The sequence below is a fragment of the Hyla sarda genome, unplaced genomic scaffold, assembly GCF_029499605.1.
Source record: "Hyla sarda isolate aHylSar1 unplaced genomic scaffold, aHylSar1.hap1 scaffold_804, whole genome shotgun sequence".
Lineage (NCBI taxonomy): Eukaryota > Metazoa > Chordata > Amphibia > Anura > Hylidae > Hyla > Hyla sarda.
Genome location: NW_026610830.1, coordinates 121,814 through 137,416, shown reverse-complemented (window position 1 = coordinate 137,416; position 15,603 = coordinate 121,814). Strand labels below are relative to the sequence as shown.

General features: G+C 43.5%; 4 non-coding genes across 4 annotated transcripts; all 4 read left to right on the top strand.

Moving 5' to 3' along the window:
• The first annotated feature begins 1,528 nt into the window (after positions 1-1,528).
• Positions 1,529-1,719, top strand: LOC130346942 (U2 spliceosomal RNA). Its single transcript, XR_008884973.1, has one exon. It is a non-coding gene; the product is annotated as a U2 spliceosomal RNA (small nuclear RNA).
• Positions 1,720-3,812: 2,093 nt separating this feature from the next.
• Positions 3,813-4,003, top strand: LOC130346940 (U2 spliceosomal RNA). Its single transcript, XR_008884972.1, has one exon. It is a non-coding gene; the product is annotated as a U2 spliceosomal RNA (small nuclear RNA).
• Positions 4,004-6,085: 2,082 nt separating this feature from the next.
• Positions 6,086-6,276, top strand: LOC130346939 (U2 spliceosomal RNA). Its single transcript, XR_008884971.1, has one exon. It is a non-coding gene; the product is annotated as a U2 spliceosomal RNA (small nuclear RNA).
• Positions 6,277-8,356: 2,080 nt separating this feature from the next.
• Positions 8,357-8,547, top strand: LOC130346938 (U2 spliceosomal RNA). Its single transcript, XR_008884970.1, has one exon. It is a non-coding gene; the product is annotated as a U2 spliceosomal RNA (small nuclear RNA).
• The last annotated feature ends 7,056 nt before the right edge of the window (positions 8,548-15,603 follow it).

Below are 15,603 nucleotides of genomic sequence, written 5' to 3'. Positions count from 1 at the left end.
AAAGACAAATGCTTCCAGCCATCCATTGCACTAATGGATTGGTCATCAGCTGGCTGTCTATGTCCCGCATCAATATAGACCAAAGTACAGAGGGTTAGGCTATGCTATTGTGCACCTACCTGATGCATCAGAAGGTGCGAGGCCCTTGCTAAATTCTGTGCACAGACTTTGAGATCTATACTTTAGACTGTATCTAAACCTGCTCCAACATGGACTGACATTCTGGCCTACTTTCAGCCGATGCGACTTGTCTGTCGCTGAACAGTCGCTTTTTATGTATTCAGCACCTATGTATAATGTTGTAAAAATGCTCTAGAAGCTAAAGTCGCAGAAATGTCACACATATTTGGCCTGCAACTTTCTGTGCGACAAATTCAGACAGGAAAAATCAGTATAAATCCTTAGAAAATTATCCCCCAGTGTCTCCATCTGCTGGCGGTATTGAATAAGCATTGCTGCACTGATGGGGTATGCATTAGACGAAAAAAAAGAAGAAAAAGAAGAATAATACGCCCAGAAAAGAGGCGAAAAGGAGAAAAACGTAAAAAAAGTGAAAAAAAAGTAAGAGGAAGAGAAGGGAAAAAAAGGTGGAAATGGGTTTAAAAGTGATTTCGGCGGAGAAATATATATATATATATATATATATATATATATACGCGCACACACACACATATATATAAACGTATTCTCCGTTGAGATATTGCAGCCGCTGCTGTGTCCAGGCCCAGGAGCCTTAGCACTGTGCTGTGATGTCACTCAATACCACTGACATCACTAGGTGTAAACAACATCTCTACTTTGCTGTGTATGTGACTATGGAGCTGTTTGGTGATGTCGTCTATTATGGCCTTCATAGAAGCAACAGGAGATTGTTGCATCCATCTAGAACCCTCAGAACTACAGTGCTATGATGTCACTCACTTCCACAGGCCTTGCAGAGTGTAAACAACAACAACCCAGCTTTGTTGTGTATGTAACCATAGGGATTTGTGATGTCACCTAGAACCTTCACAGCAGCGACAGCTTTATGAGGAGCATCAGCACTGCTCTGCCTGAGCAGAACCATCACCGCCATAGGTTGTCAAATAACCCGGGTTTAACCCACACAGGTAAGTCCAATGGGGTGCAGGCATGTCCTCTATGCTTACAGCTTCCCGTGGGTGTTGGTTTGATACCGTTTGGGGACAGCCAAGGAGGCATCTGCAGGCAACAAAGGTAGGTGTGTGCTTGTGTGTGTGTTTCCTATGCAGATCCTAAGCCCAGTGTCACATGCAAGTAGGAGGAGTAAGAAGGGTTCCTGGCAAATCCGGGTTATGGATTGCATTTAAAAAGGCCCCGTGGGAGTGCAATGGGCCCCTGTCTTGCTGCTTAGCAATAATGGTATGGGTTTAGGTTCTGCTGTGTGTACTGGTGGTTGACTGCCCCCCAGCCCAGAGTGTGCATGGAAAATTGTCTGGCAGCCTCCCTGACAGCAAGCAGTGATAGTGCCCATGAAGGGCACCTTGTTGGGCCCGCCCCTTTCACGGTTATCGCTTCTCGGCCTTTTGGCTAAGATCAAGTGTAGTATCTGTTCTTATCAGTTTAATATCTGATACGTCCCCTATCTGGGGACCATATATTAAATGGATTTTTGAGAACGGGGGCCGATTTCGAAGCTTGCTTCCGTCGCCCTATGCATTGACCCGATATGGCAGTATCTTCGGGTACAGTGCACCACCCCCTTACAGGGTTAAAAAGAAAGATTCCTACTTTCATTGCTACCTGCTTGCTGGCTAGCCAGCTAGCCAGCCCTGTGGGCCTTGCTGCTGCTGCAGCCAAAAAACAAAAGGTGGTGCTGCTGCTACTTCTGCTGCTTCTGCTTCTGCTTGTGTCTGGCCGCTGTTGGAGCGTCCAGGCACAGGACTTCTGCTGCTGCTGACTAAATGGCCTCCTTAATTGGATCATTTGAGTAGCCAGCACACCTGTGCAGGTAGGGCATGACATGATAGGCAGCTGCCTTGATAGCGGGTGGGTGCTGAATGTTCCTAATTGACAAAATAAGATTAATGCTTATGAAGAAATATAAAATCTCATCCCTTCCCCAATATCGCGCCACACCCCTACCCCTTAATTCCCTGGTTGAACTTGATGGACATATGTCTTTTTTCGACCGTACTAACTATGTAACTATGTAACATAACATGGGGGGGGGGGGGGTCTCCTGGCTGTTCACACAGGTGTGTCATTGCTGTACATTGACCATGCATTGCTTCTGTGGTATTGCAAAGGCAAAGACAAATGCTTCCAGCCATCCATTGCACTAATGGATTGGTCATCAGCTGGCTGTCTATGTCCCGCATCAATATAGACCAAAGTACAGAGGGTTAGGCTATGCTATTGTGCACCTACCTGATGCATCAGAAGGTGCGAGGCCCTTGCTAAATTCTGTGCACAGACTTTGAGATCTATACTTTAGACTGTATCTAAACCTGCTCCAACATGGACTGACATTCTGGCCTACTTTCAGCCGATGCGACTTGTCTGTCGCTGAACAGTCGCTTTTTATGTATTCAGCACCTATGTATAATGTTGTAAAAATGCTCTAGAAGCTAAAGTCGCAGAAATGTCACACATATTTGGCCTGCAACTTTCTGTGCGACAAATTCAGACAGGAAAAATCAGTATAAATCCTTAGAAAATTATCCCCCAGTGTCTCCATCTGCTGGCGGTATTGAATAAGCATTGCTGCACTGATGGGGTATGCATTAGACGAAAAAAAAGAAGAAAAAGAAGAATAATACGCCCAGAAAAGAGGCGAAAAGGAGAAAAACGTAAAAAAACTTGAAAAAAAAGTAAGAGGAAGAGAAGGGAAAAAAAGGTGGAAATGGGTTTAAAAGTGATTTCGGCGGAGAAATATATATATATATATATATATATATATATATATATATATATATATACGCGCACACACACACATATATATAAACGTATTCTCCGTTGAGATATTGCAGCCGCTGCTGTGTCCAGGCCCAGGAGCCTTAGCACTGTGCTGTGATGTCACTCAATACCACTGACATCACTAGGTGTAAACAACATCTCTACTTTGCTGTGTATGTGACTATGGAGCTGTTTGGTGATGTCGTCTATTATGGCCTTCATAGAAGCAACAGGAGATTGTTGCATCCATCTAGAACCCTCAGAACTACAGTGCTATGATGTCACTCACTTCCACAGGCCTTGCAGAGTGTAAACAACAACAACCCAGCTTTGTTGTGTATGTAACCATAGGGATTTGTGATGTCACCTAGAACCTTCACAGCAGCGACAGCTTTATGAGGAGCATCAGCACTGCTCTGCCTGAGCAGAACCATCACCGCCATAGGTTGTCAAATAACCCGGGTTTAACCCACACAGGTAAGTCCAATGGGGTGCAGGCATGTCCTCTATGCTTACAGCTTCCCGTGGGTGTTGGTTTGATACCGTTTGGGGACAGCCAAGGAGGCATCTGCAGGCAACAAAGGTAGGTGTGTGCTTGTGTGTGTGTTTCCTATGCAGATCCTAAGCCCAGTGTCACATGCAAGTAGGAGGAGTAAGAAGGGTTCCTGGCAAATCCGGGTTATGGATTGCATTTAAAAAGGCCCCGTGGGAGTGCAATGGGCCCCTGTCTTGCTGCTTAGCAATAATGGTATGGGTTTAGGTTCTGCTGTGTGTACTGGTGGTTGACTGCCCCCCAGCCCAGAGTGTGCATGGAAAATTGTCTGGCAGCCTCCCTGACAGCAAGCAGTGATAGTGCCCATGAAGGGCACCTTGTTGGGCCCGCCCCTTTCACGGTTATCGCTTCTCGGCCTTTTGGCTAAGATCAAGTGTAGTATCTGTTCTTATCAGTTTAATATCTGATACGTCCCCTATCTGGGGACCATATATTAAATGGATTTTTGAGAACGGGGGCCGATTTCGAAGCTTGCTTCCGTCGCCCTATGCATTGACCCGATATGGCAGTATCTTCGGGTACAGTGCACCACCCCCTTACAGGGTTAAAAAGAAAGATTCCTACTTTCATTGCTACCTGCTTGCTGGCTAGCCAGCTAGCCAGCCCTGTGGGCCTTGCTGCTGCTGCAGCCAAAAAACAAAAGGTGGTGCTGCTGCTGCTTCTGCTTCTGCTTGTGTCTGGCCGCTGTTGGAGCGTCCAGGCACAGGACTTCTGCTGCTGCTGACTAAATGGCCTCCTTAATTGGATCATTTGAGTAGCCAGCACACCTGTGCAGGTAGGGCATGACATGATAGGCAGCTGCCTTGATAGCGGGTGGGTGCTGAATGTTCCTAATTGACAAAATAAGATTAATGCTTATGAAGAAATATAAAATCTCATCCCTTCCCCAATATCGCGCCACACCCCTACCCCTTAATTCCCTGGTTGAACTTGATGGACATATGTCTTTTTTCGACCGTACTAACTATGTAACTATGTAACATAACATGGGGGGGGGGGGTCTCCTGGCTGTTCACACAGGTGTGTCATTGCTGTACATTGACCATGCATTGCTTCTGTGGTATTGCAAAGGCAAAGACAAATGCTTCCAGCCATCCATTGCACTAATGGATTGGTCATCAGCTGGCTGTCTATGTCCCGCATCAATATAGACCAAAGTACAGAGGGTTAGGCTATGCTATTGTGCACCTACCTGATGCATCAGAAGGTGCGAGGCCCTTGCTAAATTCTGTGCACAGACTTTGAGATCTATACTTTAGACTGTATCTAAACCTGCTCCAACATGGACTGACATTCTGGCCTACTTTCAGCCGATGCGACTTGTCTGTCGCTGAACAGTCGCTTTTTATGTATTCAGCACCTATGTATAATGTTGTAAAAATGCTCTAGAAGCTAAAGTCGCAGAAATGTCACACATATTTGGCCTGCAACTTTCTGTGCGACAAATTCAGACAGGAAAAATCAGTATAAATCCTTAGAAAATTATCCCCCAGTGTCTCCATCTGCTGGCGGTATTGAATAAGCATTGCTGCACTGATGGGGTATGCATTAGACGAAAAAAAAGAAGAAAAAGAAGAATAATACGCCCAGAAAAGAGGCGAAAAGGAGAAAAACGTAAAAAAACGTGAAAAAAAAGTAAGAGGAAGAGAAGGGAAAAAAAGGTGGAAATGGGTTTAAAAGTGATTTCGGCGGAGAAATATATATATATATATATATATATATATATATATATATATATATACGCGCACACACACACACATATATATAAACGTATTCTCCGTTGAGATATTGCAGCCGCTGCTGTGTCCAGGCCCAGGAGCCTTAGCACTGTGCTGTGATGTCACTCAATACCACTGACATCACTAGGTGTAAACAACATCTCTCCTTTGCTGTGTATGTGACTATGGAGCTGTTTGGTGATGTCGTCTATTATGGCCTTCATAGAAGCAACAGGAGATTGTTGCATCCATCTAGAACCCTCAGAACTACAGTGCTATGATGTCACTCACTTCCACAGGCCTTGCAGAGTGTAAACAACAACAACCCAGCTTTGTTGTGTATGTAACCATAGGGATTTGTGATGTCACCTAGAACCTTCACAGCAGCGACAGCTTTATGAGGAGCATCAGCACTGCTCTGCCTGAGCAGAACCATCACCGCCATAGGTTGTCAAATAACCCGGGTTTAACCCACACAGGTAAGTCCAATGGGGTGCAGGCATGTCCTCTATGCTTACAGCTTCCCGTGGGTGTTGGTTTGATACCGTTTGGGGACAGCCAAGGAGGCATCTGCAGGCAACAAAGGTAGGTGTGTGCTTGTGTGTGTGTTTCCTATGCAGATCCTAAGCCCAGTGTCACATGCAAGTAGGAGGAGTAAGAAGGGTTCCTGGCAAATCCGGGTTATGGATTGCATTTAAAAAGGCCCCGTGGGAGTGCAATGGGCCCCTGTCTTGCTGCTTAGCAATAATGGTATGGGTTTAGGTTCTGCTGTGTGTACTGGTGGTTGACTGCCCCCCAGCCCAGAGTGTGCATGGAAAATTGTCTGGCAGCCTCCCTGACAGCAAGCAGTGATAGTGCCCATGAAGGGCACCTTGTTGGGCCCGCCCCTTTCACGGTTATCGCTTCTCGGCCTTTTGGCTAAGATCAAGTGTAGTATCTGTTCTTATCAGTTTAATATCTGATACGTCCCCTATCTGGGGACCATATATTAAATGGATTTTTGAGAACGGGGGCCGATTTCGAAGCTTGCTTCCGTCGCCCTATGCATTGACCCGATATGGCAGTATCTTCGGGTACAGTGCACCACCCCCTTACAGGGTTAAAAAGAAAGATTCCTACTTTCATTGCTACCTGCTTGCTGGCTAGCCAGCTAGCCAGCCCTGTGGGCCTTGCTGCTGCTGCAGCCAAAAAACAAAAGGTGGTGCTGCTGCTGCTTCTGCTGCTTCTGCTTCTGCTTGTGTCTGGCCGCTGTTGGAGCGTCCAGGCACAGGACTTCTGCTGCTGCTGACTAAATGGCCTCCTTAATTGGATCATTTGAGTAGCCAGCACACCTGTGCAGGTAGGGCATGACATGATAGGCAGCTGCCTTGATAGCGGGTGGGTGCTGAATGTTCCTAATTGACAAAATAAGATTAATGCTTATGAAGAAATATAAAATCTCATCCCTTCCCCAATATCGCGCCACACCCCTACCCCTTAATTCCCTGGTTGAACTTGATGGACATATGTCTTTTTTCGACCGTACTAACTATGTAACTATGTAACATAACATGGGGGGGGGGGGGGGGTCTCCTGGCTGTTCACACAGGTGTGTCATTGCTGTACATTGACCATGCATTGCTTCTGTGGTATTGCAAAGGCAAAGACAAATGCTTCCAGCCATCCATTGCACTAATGGATTGGTCATCAGCTGGCTGTCTATGTCCCGCATCAATATAGACCAAAGTACAGAGGGTTAGGCTATGCTATTGTGCACCTACCTGATGCATCAGAAGGTGCGAGGCCCTTGCTAAATTCTGTGCACAGACTTTGAGATCTATACTTTAGACTGTATCTAAACCTGCTCCAACATGGACTGACATTCTGGCCTACTTTCAGCCGATGCGACTTGTCTGTCGCTGAACAGTCGCTTTTTATGTATTCAGCACCTATGTATAATGTTGTAAAAATGCTCTAGAAGCTAAAGTCGCAGAAATGTCACACATATTTGGCCTGCAACTTTCTGTGCGACAAATTCAGACAGGAAAAATCAGTATAAATCCTTAGAAAATTATCCCCCAGTGTCTCCATCTGCTGGCGGTATTGAATAAGCATTGCTGCACTGATGGGGTATGCATTAGACGAAAAAAAAGAAGAAAAAGAAGAATAATACGCCCAGAAAAGAGGCGAAAAGGAGAAAAACGTAAAAAAAGTGAAAAAAAAGTAAGAGGAAGAGAAGGGAAAAAAAGGTGGAAATGGGTTTAAAAGTGATTTCGGCGGAGAAATATATATATATATATATATATATATATATATACGCGCACACACACACATATATATAAACGTATTCTCCGTTGAGATATTGCAGCCGCTGCTGTGTCCAGGCCCAGGAGCCTTAGCACTGTGCTGTGATGTCACTCAATACCACTGACATCACTAGGTGTAAACAACATCTCTACTTTGCTGTGTATGTGACTATGGAGCTGTTTGGTGATGTCGTCTATTATGGCCTTCATAGAAGCAACAGGAGATTGTTGCATCCATCTAGAACCCTCAGAACTACAGTGCTATGATGTCACTCACTTCCACAGGCCTTGCAGAGTGTAAACAACAACAACCCAGCTTTGTTGTGTATGTAACCATAGGGATTTGTGATGTCACCTAGAACCTTCACAGCAGCGACAGCTTTATGAGGAGCATCAGCACTGCTCTGCCTGAGCAGAACCATCACCGCCATAGGTTGTCAAATAACCCGGGTTTAACCCACACAGGTAAGTCCAATGGGGTGCAGGCATGTCCTCTATGCTTACAGCTTCCCGTGGGTGTTGGTTTGATACCGTTTGGGGACAGCCAAGGAGGCATCTGCAGGCAACAAAGGTAGGTGTGTGCTTGTGTGTGTGTTTCCTATGCAGATCCTAAGCCCAGTGTCACATGCAAGTAGGAGGAGTAAGAAGGGTTCCTGGCAAATCCGGGTTATGGATTGCATTTAAAAAGGCCCCGTGGGAGTGCAATGGGCCCCTGTCTTGCTGCTTAGCAATAATGGTATGGGTTTAGGTTCTGCTGTGTGTACTGGTGGTTGACTGCCCCCCAGCCCAGAGTGTGCATGGAAAATTGTCTGGCAGCCTCCCTGACAGCAAGCAGTGATAGTGCCCATGAAGGGCACCTTGTTGGGCCCGCCCCTTTCACGGTTATCGCTTCTCGGCCTTTTGGCTAAGATCAAGTGTAGTATCTGTTCTTATCAGTTTAATATCTGATACGTCCCCTATCTGGGGACCATATATTAAATGGATTTTTGAGAACGGGGGCCGATTTCGAAGCTTGCTTCCGTCGCCCTATGCATTGACCCGATATGGCAGTATCTTCGGGTACAGTGCACCACCCCCTTACAGGGTTAAAAAGAAAGATTCCTACTTTCATTGCTACCTGCTTGCTGGCTAGCCAGCTAGCCAGCCCTGTGGGCCTTGCTGCTGCTGCAGCCAAAAAACAAAAGGTGGTGCTGCTGCTACTTCTGCTGCTTCTGCTTCTGCTTGTGTCTGGCCGCTGTTGGAGCGTCCAGGCACAGGACTTCTGCTGCTGCTGACTAAATGGCCTCCTTAATTGGATCATTTGAGTAGCCAGCACACCTGTGCAGGTAGGGCATGACATGATAGGCAGCTGCCTTGATAGCGGGTGGGTGCTGAATGTTCCTAATTGACAAAATAAGATTAATGCTTATGAAGAAATATAAAATCTCATCCCTTCCCCAATATCGCGCCACACCCCTACCCCTTAATTCCCTGGTTGAACTTGATGGACATATGTCTTTTTTCGACCGTACTAACTATGTAACTATGTAACATAACATGGGGGGGGGGGGGTCTCCTGGCTGTTCACACAGGTGTGTCATTGCTGTACATTGACCATGCATTGCTTCTGTGGTATTGCAAAGGCAAAGACAAATGCTTCCAGCCATCCATTGCACTAATGGATTGGTCATCAGCTGGCTGTCTATGTCCCGCATCAATATAGACCAAAGTACAGAGGGTTAGGCTATGCTATTGTGCACCTACCTGATGCATCAGAAGGTGCGAGGCCCTTGCTAAATTCTGTGCACAGACTTTGAGATCTATACTTTAGACTGTATCTAAACCTGCTCCAACATGGACTGACATTCTGGCCTACTTTCAGCCGTGCGACTTGTCTGTCGCTGAACAGTCGCTTTTTATGTATTCAGCACCTATGTATAATGTTGTAAAAATGCTCTAGAAGCTAAAGTCGCAGAAATGTCACACATATTTGGCCTGCAACTTTCTGTGCGACAAATTCAGACAGGAAAAATCAGTATAAATCCTTAGAAAATTATCCCCCAGTGTCTCCATCTGCTGGCGGTATTGAATAAGCATTGCTGCACTGATGGGGTATGCATTAGACGAAAAAAAAGAAGAAAAAGAAGAATAATACGCCCAGAAAAGAGGCGAAAAGGAGAAAAACGTAAAAAAACTTGAAAAAAAAGTAAGAGGAAGAGAAGGGAAAAAAAGGTGGAAATGGGTTTAAAAGTGATTTCGGCGGAGAAATATATATATATATATATATATATATATATATATATATATATACGCGCACACACACACATATATATAAACGTATTCTCCGTTGAGATATTGCAGCCGCTGCTGTGTCCAGGCCCAGGAGCCTTAGCACTGTGCTGTGATGTCACTCAATACCACTGACATCACTAGGTGTAAACAACATCTCTCCTTTGCTGTGTATGTGACTATGGAGCTGTTTGGTGATGTCGTCTATTATGGCCTTCATAGAAGCAACAGGAGATTTTATAACAAGACAGGAGGCTCGCATTATATGCATTGTTCTTCTTTACTGCAGACATATAGCAGCCCATAAACAGTTAAATTCCACAAGAAAAAACTTTACACACAATGTGAAACGTACAGGTGTGACCACCTAACTTGCTAGATAAATGTAACCAATGAGAATACAGGATCCCATATATAAGGTTCAGGTAAAGCATATTCTTCCTCTTCTTTGCTGCTTGCAGCCAGATAAGTATCACTGTGTACATTCAATTTTATAACATACAATTATATATTCTAGTAGATATTTTCCTTCCATTACTACTGTATTCTCTGTCTATCTATCTTTCCTGTCTTACGCCATTACTATCCCTTGTCCGGCTGCGGGTATAGATTTAAACATTCATTTTTATTTTCTTTATCTTAACTTTCCGGTTAATTTGACTATACATTACCTTTGTCGTGCGCTCTTGTGGTCCCGCTACTCTCCGGCGGCCATTAATACATCGCGCACCTCCTCAGTTTCCCCTGTACGAGACTGCTTCTAAGTCTCGCGAGAACTCGGCGCAAGTGGTTCTCACTTGCTGCGCTCGAGCCGTTCCTGTCAGACGCGCGCTGCTCGCCTGACAGGAATCCTCCCTGTGACACTTCTCCTCACAATAGTGATATACTGTCTTTAGAATAATAATTTTTACTTTATTCTCGGGGGTTTCTGTCTTATCTTGTCCTTTTTAGGACTACAGTATTACAATTTACTTATATATATTTAATTAATTATTTCCTGGATATTCACATATATTAATTTCAACATATATTAATTTTGGAAATAATTATACTAAGTGCCCTACTATTTCACTATGTCTACTGAACAGCAAAAGTCCTCTAATTCTGACATTATTATCAATGACCAACTACAATTATTGGTGGACCATTCAGTCTCTAGATCTGTGCACACTGCCGTTAATAATGCCATGGCAGCGGTTCAAGAAACCATTGCAGACTCTGTAGCCAGAGCGATATCTCAATCTTCAGCACAACTGGCACACCAATCCCTGAGTTCCCATAGTCATACAAAAAAGAGACTTTCTTCCCATGATGACCTATTACCTAAAAAACATAGAAAAACTATTTTCAAAGAAAAAGGTCAAAATGATGATGATAATCTGCTTAAAAAGTGCAGTCATACTGATGTTACCACACAACATCCAGGACCCTCTACCCGGGAGGAGTATAATGATACACGGGTTAATATTACATCTGATATACCTATATCTGAGGAATATGTTTACGATGAAACCTATGAATATTATAATGGAGAACGAGATGATGGGGAACTTGTTGATGACTCCGATTTTACGGATGGAAATGACCCCTCATACTTACCTACTGAAATTGAGGGTGATGTTTATTGTGATGACAGTACACCTTCTAGTTCTAAGGTGGTAGATAGTCAAGGCATTCCTTACTTTGATCCCTCCCAAATAGTTCACCCCAGATCCGGAGAGTGGACCCCATCTGCTGAGGTAGACAAATTTATTTGTCTTTGGCTACGTAAAAACATGGACAATAAAGCCAGGAATAAACTTAGGGCCGAGTGCCCACGTCCCACTTTATCCACAGCTTCCTCAGCTACTCCCGATATTGATCCTATTTTATCTAGATTCATACAAAAATCGGGAAAAAATCCTATTAAAGGAATTGACCGCAGTTTTAAACTGTGTCAGGATAAGTTCTTAGATTTACTGGGCCCATTGACTCGTATTATGGAAATGTCCGAAGAGGCATTTAAAACTGGCAACCCTATTAACAATGACTCCCTTAGGGGATGGATACAAAGGACTATTTGCTTGTTCGGTAGCATAAATGAGGCCTTCTGTATAGAGAGAAGACGATCTATTTTATTAAAATTAGACCCACAGCTAACCTATTTGGCTCCCACTCCTACATCCACGGATGTGGATAATCACCTTTTCGGTGACAATTTTATCAAAGAAATTTCTAAGTACGTGGGCTTATTTTCCACACTGGACAAAGCCCAGGTGTCATTGAAAAAAGTCTTTCCCACTAGGGTTTTTGGAAGGGCCGGGAGAAACAGGGGTCGTTTTCCCGGCCGTCACACTCAATTCAGAGCACAATATAGAGGCCCCGCTTACACAGACAGAGCTGCCTATTCCATCCCCCCTCCCCAACCACAACCTCAACCCCAACCCTTTTTCCCTTATCGAGGTCGAACATGGAGACCAAGGGGACAAAGATTCAACACCCGTTCCAGACCAACAGGTAAGTGCACAATTAACAACTTCTTTCCTTCCCCCAGTGGGCGGAAGACTCCTACATTTTTCCCATTTTTGGGAAAGGATATCTTCCGACCAATGGATTATCAATACAACAAAGGGTTATCTGATAGAATTCATTACTATTCCATCTCAAACTCTTCCTCCTCCTCCCATTCATTTTTCTGTGGAGGATCAAAATCTTATAGAATTGGAAATAAAAGACCTTCTGACCAAACAAGCCATTATTCAGGTACCCCTAAATTTTCCAGGTTATGTAAGCAATCTTTTTCTAGTGAAAAAGAAGGATGCTGGCTATCGCCCAGTAATAAATTTAAAAACATTAAACAATTTAGTAATATATCGCCATTTCAAGATGGAGGGCATCCATCTTCTAAGAGACATGTTATGGGAAAACGATTGGATGATAAAAGTCGATCTAAAAGATGCTTACCTCACGGTACCAATTCATCCTATTTCCCAACCGTTTCTTCAATTTGTTTGGAAAGGGAACAAATGGCAGTTCACTTGTCTTCCCTTCGGCCTTTCATTGGCCCCTTGGTGTTTCACCAAATTGATGAAACCAATAATAGCACTATTACGATCCAGAGGTGTTCGTCTCATAATTTATTTGGACGACATTCTCATTATGGCAAGTTCATACCAATTAGCCATTCTCCATATGAATTGGACTCTGGATCTGTTATCAAATCTCGGATTCTTAATAAACCAAGACAAATCCATTCTTGTTCCTTCTCAGGAAATGGAATTTCTGGGTTTCTTGATCAATTCTCAGACGGCTCTATTGAGCCTTCCATTGAAGAAATTGAAGACGATTCGCAGGGAAATTCGATCATTACTCAACAAAAACCTAATTTCTCTTCGAGCCATAGCTTGAATTGTGGGTCTCTTATCTGCATCAATTCAGGCCATCTTTCCGGCCCCGTTACACTATCGAGCTCTTCAACGTCTAAAAATTCAGCACTTGAGAGAAGGCTTGGGATACTCAGACGAGATCCAACTATCTTCAGAAGCGAAGGAAGAGTTAATTTGGTGGCTGCACCATATCCAGGAATGGAATGGGAAGACCATTTTCAACCCCCTGCCAGATCTAATTCTGGAATCAGACGCAAGCCTAACTGGATGGGGAGCTCGTTGTGGCCACCTATCCACGGGTGGCAAATGGTCCATCCAGGAATCTCAAATCCACATCAATTGTCTGGAATTGATGGCCGGATTCTTTGCCCTCAAGAGTTTTGTGGGGGACAGAACCCATTGTTGTATACTTTTACGCATGGACAATATTTCAGCGGTCCAATATATCAATCGTTTAGGAGGAACGAATTCCCCTATGTTGGCGAGCATTGCCAAAGACCTATGGCATTTTTGTTTGGACAGGGAGATCATTCTCAAAGCAGAGTACATCCCGGGCCTTTCCAATATAATAGCCGATTGGAATTCCCGCTATCTCAAGGATTACAGCGATTGGAGATTAGATCCTTCTATATTTCACCAACTTCATCTTTTGTGGGGTCCTCTATACTTGGACCTGTTCGCTTCCAGACTGAATCGTCAGATTCAAAGATTCTTCAGTTGGCGCCCGGATCCCGAATCATTAGGGACAGATGCTCTCATACAAATTTGGCCAAATCAGAGACTATATGCGTTTCCCCCCTTCATTCTGATCCCCAGGTTACTTTTCCAGATCTCAATTCAGAAAGCTTCGGTAGTACTAATAACTCCGTGGTGGCCATCACAACCTTGGTTCCCCCAAATATTGGGGATGTTAATAGATTATCCAAGGATCTTACCCAATCTCAACAATTTGTTGTTAGACCCCCTAGGGAATCCACATCCACTGATTGTGTCGCAACAACTTCAACTTGTAGCTTGGTTAATTTCAGGCCAATCCCCTCGGAGTACGTACTTTCTCAATCAACTAGAGACATTTTATCAGAAGCATGGGCTCCAGGCACCAGGATCGCTTATAGATCAGCCTGGAGACTTTGGTCTGATTGGTGCCTACAACGGGATCTGGATCCCATATCGGCACCTATTCCCTGTATCTTGAATTATCTATCGGCTTCTTTTGATTCAGGAAAAGCGTATCGTACGTTGAACCTGTACCGATCAGCCATATCTTTCTATCACTCTCCAGTAAATACTCTCCCCATTGGGAAACATCCGATTGTATGTAAACTTCTAAAAGGCATGCGTTTTAAACGTCCACCCACTCCCAAATATCAATCTACTTGGGATGTCAATTTAATTTTAGAATTATTTAATTCGTGGCAAGATAATGATACTCTTTCGTTAAAACTTCTGTCTTTTAAATTAACTACGTTACTCTGTCTAATATCCATTAAAAGGATTTCTGATGTCAGAATTCTTGATGTATCTCAAAGACAATTCTCCCCTCAAGGAGTTATCTTCTTTATATATAAAAGGACAAAAACTAATATTCGTCAGGTGTTTTATCCATCCTTTCCTCATAACGACAAACTTTGTGTAGTCAAATGTCTTCAAGCATATGAGACTAGAACTTTAACACTTCGACATTCTGCTTGTTCTCAATTACTCATTTCCTTCTGTAAACCTCATTTACCTGTTTCTTCTGCAACTCTAGCTAGATGGGTCAGAAACGTCATGTGTATGGCTGGTATCGATACTTCGGTATTTGGGGCTCATTCTGTTAGAGGAGCAGTATCCACTAAAATAATTCAAACAGGTGGCTCTTTATCAGACCTTCTGAAGGCAGCTAATTGGTCTTCAGATTCAACTTTTAAAACCTTTTATTATAGACCTGATTCCCATATATCTATGTCATTACTATAATTGATTATTATTTTTTGTTTGTTGAATATAATTCGATAACTTTAAACATGCATATAATGCGAGCCTCCTGTCTTGTTATAAAATTGGGGATTTTCCTAGTATTATGACGGAAAATATGGATTTTATAAAAGACAGGAGGCGAGCATTATCCCTCCCTCTACCACCCTTCTAACTATTATATTTTGATATATTTCAGCTTATTAATCAACCAGGGATGTCGACCTACGTTCTTCAATTTATATTCTTTTGGATGATGACCTCTTTCCTCTCTCAAGTTTTCCTCCAATTACATCATTGAAGGAGTCCAAATTGTATACAACCCTATTCAGTCATTCTACAGTTTTTCGAAGTTACAGAAAATTTTTCAGTTGGACCTTACTTATTGGACTTTATGTTGAACTTATCTATCCGCACAAAGAAGAGGAAGAATATGCTTTACCTGAACCTTATATATGGGATCCTGTATTCTCATTGGTTACATTTATCTAGCAAGTTAGGTGGTCACACCTGTACGTTTCACATTGTGTGTAAAGTTTTTT